At 38.2% G+C, this 16,369-nt stretch overlaps 1 protein-coding gene across 2 annotated transcripts in view; it reads left to right on the forward strand.

Moving 5' to 3' along the window:
* The window catches only part of LOC134219490 (hemicentin-2), a 514,836-nt gene that overhangs the window by 19,871 nt on the left and 478,596 nt on the right, over window positions 1-16,369 (forward strand). The window contains exon 1 of one of the 2 annotated variants that reach the window (XM_062698237.1): window positions 15,241-15,412. The exons of the other annotated variant lie outside the window; for it this stretch is intronic. The gene's annotated coding sequence lies outside the window, so the exon portion shown is untranslated. Of the gene's footprint in view, window positions 1-15,240; window positions 15,413-16,369 lie in introns of those variants that run through there. 2 annotated transcript variants of the gene reach the window in all.

Raw genomic sequence — 16,369 nt, forward strand, 5'->3', positions numbered from 1 at the left:
CTGAGAACCGTCACCAGACTATCGACCGCTGAAAACGAAATGTTGTTCTCTACTGTCCAAGAACAGAGTTTTACTTCGGCCTCCATAACTTTCTCCGAGTATCCATATTTTTCCAAATTTTCTTTCTCTTGTGTCAAAATTTTGGTCGCCGCTTCCTGATGCCTGAAAAAACGGATCATTTTCACTTCTTTTACAGTTTTACAGTCACCGGTGGATCATCAGAAACAATCGGCGTTTCTTCTGGCTCTGCATGCAAAATAAGCGAATACCGATACAATACTACCGAACCGGAAACGTATTATTATATGCATACTTACTTTTACTCGTTTTGAAAAAATATGCGTCTAGTGTTCGTTTTGCAGCCATTTTCGAAATCGCAATTCGTTCAGCAGGAAAAACGCGCACGAAATTAATATTTTTGAAACTTTGTCGATTTTGTTCGAATTTGAATCAGAGGAACCGAAGGAAAAGAAATGCGAGACAAAACTGACAGAACAAATAGGAAAAGAGGTCTGGTTCACCGGGTTGGAGTGACAAAGATAGAAAACACATTTGCGATGAAAGCGAAATTGCAAAGAACCTACAGCCATACGCGAGGAGAAGTGGATGAACGCTGTCATCAGAAGAAAAGTAGAATCACTGGAATTTAACACGGCAAGGTATAACCAATGGAACTGAAAATAATTTTAAAAATTACAAACAGATTTTTTTTTGAAAATGATTTATTAGGCGGGATTAGAAATTCAATTAAGATTAAAAGTAGTACCATCTCCGGAATCATTTCAAGAAAAAATTTCATTGTCATTAACAATCAAATTAATATATGTATAATGTAGATAATCAAAATTCTAACCTCATGCTATAAATTATTTATAAATAAATTTTATTTTGAAATTTTGAAAATTATTTTGAAAGCTGCATTCCATACCTCGCTGTGAATTTTTTTTTCATGATTCTACTTTTTCTTTTGATGACAGAATTCATTCTTCTCCTAGCGTATGATATTGTTAATATTGCCTCCATATCATAACCTGTGGAGTAGCATGAACCCAAATTTTAATACACTCTGATCAAAATCCACTTTGAAATAGGTTTTATCCATTTTATTGTTTTCGAAAAAAAATGACTATCTTTTAAATGGAGAATCTGTATAAAATCTGTAAAATATCTGAAAATCTGTAATCTTTATTTACAGATTCTTGGTTCGGAAAAGATTAAAAAATCTGTATCATTTCAGAAAAATCTGTATATGTGGCAACACAGCCGAAGACGACGCATTCGTACAACGTACCGGATAAATGGCAACCGAACAATGCAAGGAGCAGGGTTTGCAAAAATCGCTCTCAATAGATAACGAACAACGATAAAAGAGAGGCAAAAACCTCTCCGAATCATAACAAGCCATGAAAACAAAACTATCGGACTTATAAAGTTGAAAAAAAAAACTGATTCGGATAGGCGGTCCCCACCGAGGCGGTTTGATAAAACTTGTTGTTTTCGCTCATTTTATGTTGAGGACCATAATTTTTGTACACAGCTGTGTAAAACCTGTTGAAATGCATCATCAGAACCGGTGCCCCCCGCCATTTGGGCTTATTAAAAGACATTTATCATGGGTTGTAGCCCTCCGAATTAGTTCATTATCGTAACAGCTACCGAAAAACGTCTCTCACGGTGTGCTACCTGTCGAGAGTGTATACAAACATGATAAGTGAAAGATTTTCTCATTCTCCTTTGGATTCAAACCTAGCAAGGAGCAATTGGATTCACGATATAGATCTATATCTATTTTTATTAAAAATAGATTCTGTGTGTATTCTTTTCAGAAGAATACCACGGTAGATCACGGCACAGTAGCATTTAAGTAACGAAAAGTGCCTACCAAATCTTCTTCTTCTTTTTCAATGGCTCTACATTCCAACTGGAGCTTTGTCTGCTTTTCATCTATCCCTGATGGTCCTATTCGGCCAAATGATCTATTCGGCTATATGACCCTTTCGGCCAAATGATTTTCGGCCTAATGGTCTGTTCAGCCAAACAACTTTCGGCCTAGTGGCCTTCGCCCAAATGGCATTTGGTCGAGCGATATTCGGCCAAACGGCCCTTCCCCGAAAAATATTGGAAAAGCACGTTGTTTCCAAGATAGCCGATTCCTGGCTTTGTTGTATAATCATAGAATTTGGTTTTTGCAACTGGGAGTGTAAAAACATGTGGCAAATTCTTCACTGGGCTCATAAAAAACAGAATCGTGATTAATTAGTGCCGTACTATCCATGAAATTAATTAGATATTGTCTGACGGCATTGAGTTCTTAACAACATAGTATGAGACTAAAATGATGGCTAAGACTAAAATGAATTAACTTTAGTTAATTTTAACAAAAAAAAGTCAGTTTGTTCTTTGATGCGATTGGGGTGGAAAATATGCATTGTTTATATAATAATTGAGTTCAAATATATAAACTTTCCAAAAACAATAAATTCGACAGATTGTATGCAACTTCCATCGCAAATAACTTTGAAATCGGAGCTTAACCTTCCTACTTACCCGTGAACAAAATAAATATTTTTAACGATCATTGTAAATTATTCAATATAATTCAAACATCTATTGTTATTCATACCGCAAACGTTCACATTATCGTGTTCGGTCGCTTCCCGCGGGTCCATAATCTCTTCCCGGTAAAGTTGATGTTAATGCACTGAACGAAAAGCTTCCTTTATTTTTCAAGAGAGCAAAAAAAAAGTCCGCTATTATGAATCCAACCGGATCGCGCCATTGTCGGTGCTCGGTTCAAGCCACCACATGGCGCGGGTAAATATGCATAAGCTCGTGCTTTGCGGGGATCACGGTTGGGCGAAGAAGGAAGTGCACTGCATACAGTTTTGCCATTATGAGAAACGGGAAGACCGGGATCCTTTCCTAACAGCATTAAACGCGTCTGTGTTCTGCGGATGGATTGGCCGTGAATGGCGCGCCACGTTCAGGACATGCATTCCGGTCAGCCGGATGACCGACAGCCATGCGATATGGAAAGCAGTGCAAAGGCAAGAGTAAATAAAAATATTTTCATTTCTTGTAATTATCATAATATGATGAGAAGCGCTGGGTGGTTGGCTGTTCGTTCTTGCTGCCCTGATGTGAAACTCCTACTCGCCGGTTGTCTCGAGGTGGAAAATTGTGTGGAAAATTCCCTTTTCCGCGCAGCTGCGATGGATGAGGTTTAGTACGAACAAGATTCTTAATGTGATGTAAATAATTATTCGGGGATTTGTGGGTTTCGAGGGAACGAAATTTTGGCATAACAAAGTAGAATGCTAATGTTGCATATCTGGAGGAAAATTTGGCTTAATGGAAATGTCTGATGTTCTTAGAAGAGTTATGCTACACGAATTTTAAATAATTTATTTCGAAGAAGAACTGACAAATCCAAAGCGAGCAAACAAAATTAAATATTAATTTATGGACATATCGCTACTTAACAATTTTCTTAACCCTTTATAGGCCTGCGGCAGTATTTTATTCTATGCATATTTTTGTTCTATAATTTTTTTTCGCCACTGTCCATTTGGTTAAACTGTTTTTATATGGACTTAGCCCGTACTGTTATGTTATCATTGGACTGTTATGTTATGATTATAAATCACTAGAAGTTCGTGCCATTTGTTGCTCGGGACTGACAGATCTGTTATTTAAGTGGCAAATATTGCAGCACCGCCCTCTAGATCGATTTATGAACAAAAGTTTTGTTACTTCACCACTCTTCAACACTTTTGCTTTATCGTGATTTTGCAACTATTCCGTAGAAAACTCTAATCTTCTTCTACATATAAACACAGTCCCTCCTAAAACAAATCGAACATAACATAAGTTATGCCAATTGCTCCATCCGTTCGTGAGTAATATTGCCTAAAAGGAAATGCAAACTCATTTTTATATAGTGAGAAAAAGATTTCAGGGTCAGCTATGATTTTCCAATGAGTTCGAGGCATTTTCATTAATATGTGTTGTGCCTTTGCCACTGTCTTATAAAGGGTTAAATCCAAATTCCGATATTAGCGCTTATCTTTTCATTAAAAGCCATCAATTTGTGCTAATTTCTCTTGTCGCTTTAATCCCATGCCGTTGAGAGCTAAATATGGCACTAAACCAATTTGTGCGTCATCCCAATCCCACCCATGGATAGATCCACTGAATTTTCGGAACGCACACCACCGTGTAGCGATAAGCTTTCGAAGCGAGACCCCAACTCGTCTCGTGGAAGCAGTTACACACGCTCTGTTGCGATGATTATGATGACGATCCTCTATTGGCATTGGCAGTAGGTAGGCAGCTTATGATAATTCGACTAATATGCGGCACTTTAAACACCTCTCCGCCTGCTGCGATGCGCGCTTGTTATCGGTCTTTGTTAGTCGTCGGCGCTGAAGAAACGGTCTCAAATTGGATGTAAACAAATGGAATCGCCCCATGAGACCGATGGAAGGATGTGTGGGATGAGTGTCGATAAGAGGATTGCAGTCAACGATGATGGCCGTTGTGGCGCGGTGGGTAACCGAGTCGGATGACCACACCGGCCGATTGGCATGATCTTGGCTGGAATTGGACGCGCGTGGTAGCAAATTGATTTTAATTAGTGAATCGATATTCGACCGCGGCATAGTTAAGCGTATACCCAGTGGCCCATGGATGGATGTGGAATTGTACGGATCAGCGACATAATTGCTGTGACTTCATTAATTGGGATAATTTTGGCGTTTAATGGAAAGTGAAATCTGATTGCCTAAAATTCGTTTTATTCGCATTAGTTTTCAAATTTGCAAATAACATGAAAGCAGATGTAACGGATCAATGAGTACATTCATAGTCAGCTAAAAAGACAAAGGAAATTGTCAATTGGGTGACGAGACGCTTTATACAGGATAGACGAGTTTATTTAAAGAAAACATTATCTCCTCCATTCGCATTACACCGGCAGACGCCACCATTTAAAGAAGGCATTGTCTCATTCTTTCACTTTATTCCAGACAAACGAGCTCATTTGAAGAAGGGATTATCTATCCTCTTTGCCTTATACCGGGCAAATATATATGTACCATGAGTAAGGCATTATCACTTCCTTTCCCCTAACACCGGGCGATGCTATCACCTAAAGAAGGCATTATCTCCTACAACCGTCGTCTTATACCGGGCACACGCGTTTATTTTAAGAGGACATTATTTTAGTGTATAAGATTAAGCTTTGTGATCTTGATCTTATACACTTCAATTATCTTTTCCCTTTGCTTAAAACCGGGCAAATGCGTTCATCATACCGAGCAAACTGATTCTTCAAAGAAAGGCTTATTTTCTCACTTCGCCTTATACCGACCAAATGAGCTCATTCTAAGAAAGCATCGCATTCTTTCTGCGCATTGTCTTCATCATTAATGGCTCTACATTCTACATATCTGAAACCTGGACTGTTTTTCAACTTTCTATGCCTTTGCTCGCCACCACCGCTGCTACTCATCGCTTTATGCTGCACTCAAAAAGAAAAGAGAAGCATTCGGGGAAATGTTACATTCGAGGAATTGTTACTTTCGGGGAATTGTTACATTCGGGTAAATGTAACATTTCCCCGAATGGTTCCCTCTTCAATTTGAATACGGTACAAAGCGATGGGTATCCAGTTAGCGATGTGAGCAAGGCGAGTTAGGTTCTCGTCACAGCCAAGGATGCTTTCGGATGGGAAACATACTTGTATCCTTCGGCATAGCGTATCCGTTGTACTCGCCACACAAGAGTACATACTCATGCAACTGTTTGGCATATGAAAGCTTTCAATTTCCATTTATTAATGCTAAACGCCAAGTTGAAAAGTAGGCCAAGTTAAGGATGGAAGGTAGAGCAATTGAAGGTAAAGAAGAAAAAAGCCGTGAAAGAATGCTATGCTTTCTTTGAATAAACGCATCTGCCCGGTATAAGGCGGAGTGAGGAGATAAAGCTTTCTTTAAATGAAGACATTTGCTCGGTATGATGAAGCATCAGCGCGGTTTAACGCAAAGGGAGAAGATAATGCCTTCTTTAAATGATACCATCTGCCCGGTATAAGACAAATCGAAGAGGTAATGCCTTCTTTAAATATTCGCGTTTGCCCGGTACAGAGCGAAGGAAGGAAATAATGCCTCTTCAAATGAACACATTTGCCCTATATAAGACAAAGAGGGTAGATAGTCCCTTCCTGAACTCGTTTCATTGGTGTTGAACTTCATTTTAAAATTGAAAAAACACACTAATTAAGAATAAAAAAATGAACTTTGCCCGGAATAATGCGAATGGAGGAGGTAATGCCTTCTTTAAATGATTTTATCTACCCGGTATGAGGTGAAAGGAATTTTATTGAAAAAAAAGTCTGTCCGTTATAATACAAGGAGAGGAGATAATCAGTTATATGCTTTAAAGCAGTATTCTACACTACATTTATATAAGAAAATGCCAATTTGCTTAATGGAACATTCTGCAAAACGGCATTCCACCAAAAGTCATTCTGATTCCATCAAATGTCACACCACAAGAATTACATACCACTAAATGTAATTCCGTGAAAATGAATTCAGAAAAATGTTCTTCGGTGGTATGCTTATTGCTTAAGCTTCCGTGACTCGTCTCGATGTAAAAAGTTCAACCCCTTTGAAAAAGGCACGCTTGTCGTGTACAAGAGCGGCGGGACTCCGTAAGTGACCCAGGACCATGTGGATCTTAGACGATTAAGAAGGGATCTTATATATCTCGCGCTTAGTTTCATAGGGGCGTAACTGTATTGATCGATTTCTCTTAATCGGTTTTATATTTTGATAATAACTCAATTGTTTCAAAAGCTACAACCGTGATTATCGATTCTGGTGCAAAATACATTCATCCTTTATCGCACCAAATCATTAAATCATCGACGAACTAGCGCAATTCGTTACAATAATAAAAAGAAAAAATCGACGAAAAGAAATCGATCAATACAGTTACGCCCCTAAACCAAGCGCGAGATATGTTTTTCTTATTCTGGTCAAGTTGGCCTACATCAAAATAAGAGATCACTTTCATCCTTATTGCGGACAAGCACCTGTTTCCCAAAAGGGAAACCCAAAAGGGAAACTCATTTGCCTTTGCCTTATTTCGAGCTTACGCCTGCTTCTGAAGAAGGGACCACATCTACCATTTCCTTACTTCGTAAAAATGCCCTTTTTAGAGAATGAAGCATATCCCTCATTTTCTTATTTCGGAAGATATATTTTATTAAAGAAAGAATAACTATAATAAAATAAATTCACTGTTTCATTATTATGAGAAACAACCCACTTTCGAAGAAGGAATACATTTGTTATTGCATTATTCCGGCAGATGCATTTTTTGACGTAGGACTTACGTCTCTCTTTACTATACCGGGTGTCATTTCAAAATATTCAAATCGACCGCGTTACGCTGTGTTGAAAGATTTTAAACGTTAAAAGCGTTCGTCTCAGTGGACGAATTTCTGCGGTAAGCCCCTCAATCGACAGATTTCAAGTATGCCTTCCATGTCCATGCTTGATAAGACCCGAAAAACTTGTTTCAATAGGCATGAAACTGTTTTCAATGAAAAACATTGAGATCAAGGGAACCTATAAATATGGGTACCGCATAATTCTTGCATCATTCCATTACCACGTTCTGATTGGTGCAGACACCAGCGAATGAGCAGTCGCTGGGTCTGCCGAGAAGCCATAAAATAGCGCAACGCGATTTTTTCCTTTCATTCTGACCGGGACAAGCGAAGCAACCGCATCATCGATTGAACAGCACTCACACCTTTTAGCAGGGAAAACACAGTCCACAGACTCGACAAAGCAGCAATGCTGAGCAGATACCGGCAGCAGCAGCAGAGTCGAGCCGAGACCGGCCGGCATCGGTGCTGAGCCGAGACAGGCTGAAGAAAAGCCACATGATGCAGCATGTATGTCCAAAAAACAAACGGTTCTTCAGAGCGCCAATAATAGATATCAATATCAATGCTTTCAATACCCTTCGGGATAGAAATTGTACTTGGGTGCCAAATCCAATATTCTAGAGATAAAATTTTATGCGTGATTTTCATAAATAGAGTCAAAACTAACAGTGGATAATTTTTCTGATTTAACCGCGAAGTGGACGAAGGACTTCGCTTGACCATGCCTTTAAAGATTCATAAGTTGTCCAAATCTCTCACATAATCTTATTTGGATAAAAAAAACACCGATAACACTCCAAACATTAATAAACTATCAATCGATTTTTCATGAAATGTTGGATTTTTTGGCATTGATAAAAAAAATAAGTAGATAAACATTGTTTGATACTGACCGCACACAAAGCGAACGTGACTGAATGATCGTCCCATGTTACCAATTCTAAATCTTATCACCCGAAATCCCATGTCCGGGTGTTTCCTTCCTTCTACTACTAACAATATTGTCTCAGAAAAGAACACGTACTTCCCACCTGAACTGCAATTGTAAGCTCGCTTGCCCAGCTTATTGGCCTGTATCTAGCGAAAAGTCCCGTTAGGAAATAGACGCTAGCGAGCAACAAGCGTAAAAAAGAAGAAGCCCTTCTCGAACGCGTTGATGATGATGACGCTTTGGCTGACAAAGAAGCGGGATACAAGACACTAGCTGATTGGCCCACCAATTGGGAAGCAGAGAAGATTCAAAATAAGGTATAAAAGAAAAGTGCATTCGCTCGCAGAGCATTCAGTCTTTTTTATACCATCACTAGAAATTCGCGGTTATTTGAAAAGATCGTTTTCTTACTTTTTGCACTTAGCCGAAGCAAACAGCCTTTTCAAGGCTCTAAGAGTTAAAAATAATGTTCTCCTTCAGTCGCTATCGCACGGATTAGAAGGCTCTTCAGTGGAAGGGCTGAGATACAGTCTACATCCCCTGCTGAGCCAACTTGTGGTTTATTTCAGGCAGTCCTTCAGTGGGAAGGTTGCCACTGTCGAGGCTAATATTTCGTGACCGGACAGATACTTCCTGAATTTTTTTTTTTTATGATTCTTGTTCGAGGTAGATTTGATTTCTGTGTCGGTTTGATGAGAAGATTTTGCCAAGGAATGGTATGCAACGCCGATTATTTATCCAAAATAGTTGATGTGAGAAATTTGGACATATTATGTATCTTAAAGGCATGGTCAAGTCAAGTCCTACGTCCACTTAGCGGTTATGTCACAGACATTACCCACTGTTCGTTTTTTTAACGAAGGAATAATATTCACCATTACTTCATTCAGGTCATTATTTATGTTCAAAAGGATTCACATTCACCCTTACCTTAAAGTTTTTTAGAAGGGAATTACTGTTCGCTATTTTACTTTTTCAAAGAATGCAAACCGTTCAATCAAAGTTGACAAAGCAAACCGTTGTTAAGGTCACTCCTGACGGAATCCAATTTTCAAAGTACTCGCGTTTTCAAGGGCACACCATTCGATACGGAAGCAACGCAAAACTGTCATTTTTATTTTTTCACGCATGCTTCGCAGCAAAGCTGAAAAAATAAAAATGACAGTTGTGCGATGCTACCGTATTGAATGGTGTGCTCTTGAAAACGCGAGTACTTTGAAAATTGGATTCCGTCGGGAGTGACCTTAAACTAATTTAGGAAAAAAAAGCTATACACTGTACTTTGATATCTTTATAATTCACTAACACATCATCAAGAACATTTAATACTATTGGAGGATCTTCCGGAAATAATCTCCAAGAAGATACACTTCAACGCATCTTTGAACGCTGCTCTGTTCGGACGCATACAATAAATCGCAAAGATGTGTTTTCAGAAGATACTTTCTTTTCGGGGAATTGTTATATTCGAGGAAATGTTACATTCGGGGTATTGTTACATTCGGGGAAATTGCATTCGGGGAATTGTCGTACAATCCATTTTTTCTCCAAATATAAGGTTTTATATACCATTTCAAAGCTTAAAACTTTAGCTTTCCGATAGATTGGTTTGTTTTGCACGCGAAGTTTAATATCAAAAAGTTGTAGAAGAAAAACTTTAATTATCATAATTATTTGCTATAAAATGGTCCCGCAAACCTAATGTCCCCAAATGTCTTCTGATCTGTAAATGTGGGATTGAAATATAACGGTTGTATACTATTTCGCCGAAAACCATTTCGCGGATTTTTTTTTTCGAGGAATGTATCAACTCACCGAAACACATTTCGCGGAATGCACCTTTTTTCCGAAAGACATTCCGCGGAATGTACCTTTTCACCGAAAGTCATTCCGCGAAATGCCATTTGGCGGAATGCAGTTAGAATAATTATCATTCAGATATTTACCGATTTCTGCTTAATTACATGAAATCTGGGCTATTTTTATTTTGGATTTAATGCAAACCCGAACCCGACCCGTTCCCGAGAATTTTTGCATTCGTAAACCCGTACTCGACCCGAACCCGACATAATTTAATTATTTACACCTGCACAAAAGTTTTCCCCGAAAAAATCAAACTACATATTTCCTGGTTCTCTTTAAATTGAAAAAATGTAAGTTCAAACAACGAACTAGCCCCACAATGAACAAAACTGAATAAAATAATTTTCAGTATTTTATTTCTTAATCCCGTACCCGACGCGAACCCGTTTTTTTGTCTCACAAACGCGTACCCGACCCGAAGCCGATATTGCACAGTAGCCGTTCGATAACTGCAAAATGTTTACTTTTCAGTTAACGAATGCCGTTCGATAACTGCAACGCATTTTAGACGTCAAGCGGTTGTCAATCGACGTCAGATGCAATAAAAGTGCATCTAAATGTGCAGCTCAATGCAGCTGTCAATGAGTCTGACATCAGTTTGAAGTTTAGCGGTCCGATAACTGCAAAACTGTTGCAATTATCGAATTGCAGTTAAAAAGCAAAAGCAGTTAAATGACTTGCAGTTATCGAACGTCTACTGTACTAATTTTTCAAACCCGAACCCATCGGGTGCCTTCTTTAAATAAATGCATCTGCCCGGTATAAGACGAATGCAGGGGTAACGCCTTCTTTGAATGGATGCATCTCCCTGGTATAAGGCGAAAGGAGTTGATAATGCCTTCTTTAAAAGAACGCGTCTGCCCGGTATAAGGCGAAGGGAGGGGTAACGCCTTCTTCAAATAGATGCATCTGCTCTGTATAAGGCGAAAGGAGTTAATAATGCCTTCTTTAAAAGAACGCGTCTGCCCGGTATAAAGCGAAGGGAGAGGTAACGCCTTCTTTAAATGGATGCATCTGCCCGGTATAAGACGAAAGGAGTTGATAATACCTTCTTTAAAAGAATGCGTCTGCCCGGTATAAAGCGAAGACAGGGGTAACGACTAATGGATGCATCTGGTCGGTATAAGGCGAAAAGAGTTGATAATGCCTTCTCTAAAAGAACGCGTCTGTCTGGTATAAGGGTAAAGGAGGGGTAACGCTTTCTTTAAATGGATGCATCTGCCCGGTATAAGGCGAAACGAGAGGTAACGTTCTTTAAATGGATGTTTAAGGGGCAATTGAAACTACTTCTGAATATCCTGGGTGGCGTTCCTTAGCCGTGCAGGAAGATGCATGACTGCCAAGCAAGACTATCCTGAAGGAGGCTGAGTTCAACTTCTGTCCCGGTCTAGGTAATTTATCGAAAAGTTTTAACGTGTTAATCTCGTGTTAAACGAATGCAAAAAAAAATGGTAACTTGGGTTTGAAACCTCACAGGTAATAATTGTGGGAATGCTGAATAAACGAAGGCTAATATTATTAATATTCCGCGAAATGGTGTATTCCGCGAAAAGGTACATTCCGCCAAAAGTAATTCGGTGAAAAGGTACAAACCGCCAAATGTCGTACCGCGAAAAGTTACAAACCGCCAAATGTCATTCCGCGAAATGTTCAACCGCGAAACAGTTTTCGGTGAAATGTTATACAATCATAATTATCATTCAAAAAATTACCGATTTCTGCTTAATTACATGAAATCCGGGCATTTTTTTTGCATTTAATGCAAATCCGAGCCCGACCCGTTCCCGAGAATTTCGATTCGAACCCGACATAATTTAATTATTTTAGCCCGCACACAATTTTTCCCCGAAAGTTATAGATATTTTCTGGTTCTCTTAAAATTGAAAAAAAAAATTCAAGCCCAAACAACAAACTAGCCTCACAATTAACAAAACTGAACAAAATAATTTGCAGTATTTTATTTTCACGAATGTCATCTTCTGACGACTTTTGAGGCTTTTTGAAACGCGTGTTTTACTATAAGAATATCGTCTGTATCTTCTTCCGTTGTCGATTTATATCAATTTATTTAAAAAAACATGTTTTTAGTAGAATTGGTGAAACTTGAAATAAAAAAATAACATATCCCCAATTTTTTGACATAATAAAGAATATAAATTTCTCTTTCGGATGCCGTATAAATATATTTTTTTGGTCTGCCCTAACCGGAGATATCAACTTATGAAAAAAATGTAATTTTGACAGATTATAACTTTTGATCGGAAAAAGATATTGAGCATATTTACCCATCAAATGTTGCATTTTTTGAGCTCTAAAAGTCACCTGAAGACGACTTTTTCGAGAAATCTAAAACAAAAAAAAGAAGATAAGAAATACTGTTTTTTTGAGGTACACCCTAATCAAATTAGGTAAAATTTCTCTAAATCAGCTAACTTAAAAGCTACAGAAAAAGTGTTTATAGCAAAATTGATTGGAATAAGCTGCGCTACAACTTTGTAGAACATAACATGTCAATATTCCGAGAAATAAAAAAAAATATTTTCTAATTTTTTTTATGTGATGGGCCACCCTATTTTTTGGTAGAACCATAATGATGGCCTGACTATTTCGAACAATTTTGTACAACAACAGTTTTTTCTAAAAAATATAGTTTTGGCGTAAAATGCATCTTTCCGCGTAAATCTGTATCCTGGACCATAGTGCACTGGTCAAAACTCTTTCGGAATTACCTACAAAAATTCTCCTTGGAACTCCTCTGAAAATTATTTAAGGGATCCTCCCGGAATATCCTGCAGCCATTCTCGAAATTTATACGATACTTCGCTTAAAATTTCTATAAAAAATCATCCAAAATGCCCTTCAGTATTTTCCGATAATTTTTTCCAGAACTTTGCAGCAATATCTTGAAACAATAATCCCGAAAATTCTTCAAGAAACTCTCCCACTTTTGATTCCAGAAATTCCTCCATGTATAATCCCAAAAAATCCGCAAATAATTTCCCCAGAAATTACTTCAAGAACTTCTTCAGAAATCTCTTTTAAAGATTCCCCGAAAAGTTCTTCAAGAATTATCCGGGAATTCGTTTCGGAATTCTCACAGAATTTTCTCAAATTATTCTGCGGAAAATTCCTTCAATAACTGCTCCGGGAAGTACCTTTTTCAGGATGAATAGAAGTATCCGAAAGGATTTCCTGAAGAATTTCTTAAAGTAATTTTTGAAAAAAAGTTTGAGTTTGAGTTTCGAAAAATCTTGATGGATTCACCTATGGATTTCCTGGAGATATTCTCGGAAAAAAAAACCTAGAATAATATCTGAAACAAATCTAGGAGAAATTTGAAATTTTTTTAATGAGTTTCCTAAGGAATTTTCAGAGTAAAATAATTATGAATGTCAAAACAAATTCAAAATAAAGTTTAGAAATAATTTTAAACTAAAACACGAAAAAAATTCTAGTAAAATTTCGGAGGGTGTTCATGGAGAAATTCCTTAGTTTCCTGAAGAAGAAACACACATTTTCAGAAATAAAAGTATCTTTATGTTTGGCCGAGAATGTGTTGAATAGTGGCCATGTTGCCAAAAATTATCCCACGTCGCACTTTTTGGTCAGAGATCCACGCTAGTTGCAGTTTGTGAGTAGATCAACATTCAAATACTTTATCGACATACTTTATCGACAGACACCACCTTGATTTTTTGTACATCACTAGATATCGACAGAAACTAACCATGTACCAAAAAACAAGTAATTAGGTTTTAATGCACTCGAGTAATAAACGTTGCGGACGGGAATAGGGGGTGCTGCCCAAATGGTTCTCTACCCTATATGTAGACACCATTTCAAGAAAAATGCTGGTCCGTTTTGTACTATATCAAATATAAATATGCTTAGAATACAGAGCCTTCTATCGAAATTTTGGCTTCCGAGCGGTTTTATAAACATTACACCACTCCTAAATAAATAGAAAGGCAAATAATTTTTTTTTTCATTCGTTTTTTTTTTTGCTTCGATATTACGTACGCTTCGATAGTATTTTTTATTTCGACTTAAATTATTTCGACTATAATGTTTACTAGTGCAGCTAATTCAACCCACCTGACAGTCAATTGTGTGACCAACCCTTATTAGACTGGTTGATCATTTCAAACAATCAACATACTGTTGTGACTGAAAGCCGAAAAACCTAATTATGCAGTAAGCCCTTCCCAAAAATTATGAAATGTTTCGGAAGTAAAAATGTACGCTAGTTCATATCTCACGTCTCAGGATAAAGCGAGACCCCCCACTACGAGGGGTACAATTCTTACGCTCGTTGCACGCAACCGCTTGGCAGATAAGCTCACCAATGGGTTCTTCTCACGAACCACTACTCGGCACAGATGAATGAACGCTCCTCAGCCCTGCCAAAAGGCGAAACCAGCAACCTGCGTAGTGGGAAAGTGATTACGATAAAATGGCAGCACATAAGGGGCAGCAATATCTCAACTGCGGTTTGCTTCCATCTGCAGGTACTACACTTGTAAAGGTGATTGCAGATTACTACAACCTGGCCTCATCAGCCTCTGTGGACTAACCGTGACTTTGTAGGGGTAAGAATCACGCTATTTCCGGCCCCTTTTCATAACAAGTTCCTGTTACTTGAACTAATCCTTGCTGCATTCCCTCACCCATATCCAGGGTCACACGGAATTATTGCTGAACACTTGGACGGGCAAAATACTCTTCCCCATTAACTTCACCCCTGCTAGTCTTAATCTATGGCTAACAACTAAAACATTCATTACAACAATCTGATACGGCAGTTTATCAACAGAGCCACTCAACATACTCCTCCTTGTTCGCCGCATACAGCAGACCTACTTCTATTCTATTGGTTCTAGAGAGAACACGTAAATCATCACACAGTTGCTGCTTGGTCTGCCTGGCTTTTGCCCTTTCGCAGCAATAATTTCCCAGCACGGGTGGATCCTCTGGAGAAAGAGCGAGTTTTGATGGGAAAAGGAAACGAACCGTTTTCCCGCCGACTCCCGCGCAAATCCGCAACAATAGCCGTGTGCCGTGTGCTGTCTCCGTCCGGTGCAAGGTAAACTCGATAAAGACGTATTAATGCTCAAGTGTGGTTTGCCTCCTTCGCATGCTGGCTGGTGCTTCCTCCGGTAAATATTAGCGCGAACGTTTTACAATTTCATTATCCCATCAGCAGCTCCACGAGCGTTATTCCGTTCTAGAGTATAGTACTCTGATGAGCTAGTTCAGGTAATTTAATTTCTAACTTTTAATCTTTGAAGTGTATACCGACGGATAAAGTGGAAGTGAAACAAATTGTTTTTTTTTTTGCATTCGTGAGTTTTATACACTTTGGAGCCGCGATTGACATGTGTTATAAATTACGTTGAAAATCGTATTGATTAACACTGTAAGACTACATATTCCAGTTATACATTAGTCCCGCCGGTTCCATAATATGCTCCATTGAGTTTGACCAGTTTGCAAACTCATTGGAAATTGACAGTGTTTGCAGAAATCGCGCTCAATAAGTGAACCGGTGCCAGCGAAAGTGGTAGGGTATCTGTTCCTATATCAATAACAATAAGGCAATGCGCATATAAAATGCATTGATTTCTCACCCAATAATCAAGAAACATGAGAATAATTATGCTCGGCTCACGTAATTTTTAATTGAAAACAATTTGGTAACTTCAAAAATGAAATTATTGTCACATTTTAGAAGTATTTAGCTGAAAAACATCAACACCGCCATGCACCTATTTCAATAACATTCAAGAATAGTTAATCCTATGCCTGTACCTATATCAATAATACTGTTTCCAACATAAAATACGCACACTATTACTTGTGTGTATACGTAACGATATGGTTGCAGTGATGCCGAATTCTACAATGTTTTGTATTTGAGTTGAAATATAATTACGAAATTGCAGTTTTTGTTGTAGTTTTTCAACTTATCAGTTAAATTTTATGTTTGTCGTAGATTATCTTTTCGATATACCTTATTTTACAAACATAGGAGTTGAATTTCACAGTAAAAGTTTATTCAACCATTTTTGAAATAAAAATCTAGGTCGGCAACCCTTGAGAGTACTGCAAGGCAT

The sequence above is a fragment of the Armigeres subalbatus genome, chromosome 3 (assembly GCF_024139115.2).
Source record: "Armigeres subalbatus isolate Guangzhou_Male chromosome 3, GZ_Asu_2, whole genome shotgun sequence".
NCBI lineage: Eukaryota > Metazoa > Arthropoda > Insecta > Diptera > Culicidae > Armigeres > Armigeres subalbatus.